Source organism: Limulus polyphemus, unplaced genomic scaffold (assembly GCF_000517525.1).
Source record: "Limulus polyphemus unplaced genomic scaffold, Limulus_polyphemus-2.1.2 Scaffold6378, whole genome shotgun sequence".
Lineage (NCBI taxonomy): Eukaryota > Metazoa > Arthropoda > Merostomata > Xiphosura > Limulidae > Limulus > Limulus polyphemus.
This window is the reverse complement of record NW_013671988.1, coordinates 15,864-16,918: the sequence shown is the minus strand read 5'-3', so window position 1 is coordinate 16,918 and position 1,055 is coordinate 15,864.

Here is a 1,055-nt window from a genome sequence, read left to right as displayed (position 1 = left end):
TATAAAGGACCTATTGCTATCACGTAGTTTACAAAATAAAATAGTATTGTACATCATCAATATAAAGGACCTATTGCTATCACGTAGTTTACAAAATAAAATAGTATTGTACATCATCAATATAAAGGACCTATTGCTATCACGTAGTTTACAAAATAAAAGAGTATTGTACATCATCAATTCAAAAGACCTATTGCTATCACATAGTTTACAAAAGAAAATAGTATTGTACATCATCAATATAAAGGACCTATTGCTATCACGTAGTTTACAAAATAAAAGAGTATTGTACATCATCAATATAAAGGACCTATTGCTATCACGTAGTTTACAAAATAAAAGAGTATTGTACATCATCAATATAAAGTACTTATTGCTATCACGTAGTTTACAAAATAAAAGAGTATTGTACATCATCAATTCAAAAGACCTATTGCTATCACGTAGTTTACAAAATAGAAGAGTAGTTTACATTTTCAACAAAAAAGGACCTATTGCTATCACGTAGTTTACAAAAGATAACAGTACTGTATATTTTCAGCATAAATCATCTGCTGTTTTCAAGTAGATTACAAAACAGAAAAGTCTTGTATATTTTCAGTATAAAGGACCTGCTACTGTCACTTAGTTTACAAAGAAGAAGACATCTTCAACGTGAATAACCTACTACGGTCACGTATTTAAAAAAAGAGAAGAGTATTTTACATTTTCAACATAAGTCTTTCTGCTATCACGTAGTTCAAAAAATATAACTCATCAACATAAAAGACCTACTTCTGTTACGTAGTATACAAAAGAAAAGAGTATCGTACATCTTCAACGTTAAGGTCCTACTGTTGTCACATAGTTTATAAAAGAAAAGAGTATTATATATTTTCAACATAAAGGACCTGCTAATGTTAAGCAGTTTCGAATACGGAAGAGTATTGTACGTTGTCAACGTTACTGACCAACTGCTGTCAATTAGTTTATAAAAAATAAGAATATTGTACATATTCCTGTTGCTGTCACGTAGTTTACGAAAGTTTGTTTGTTTTGTTTTTTGAATTTCGCGC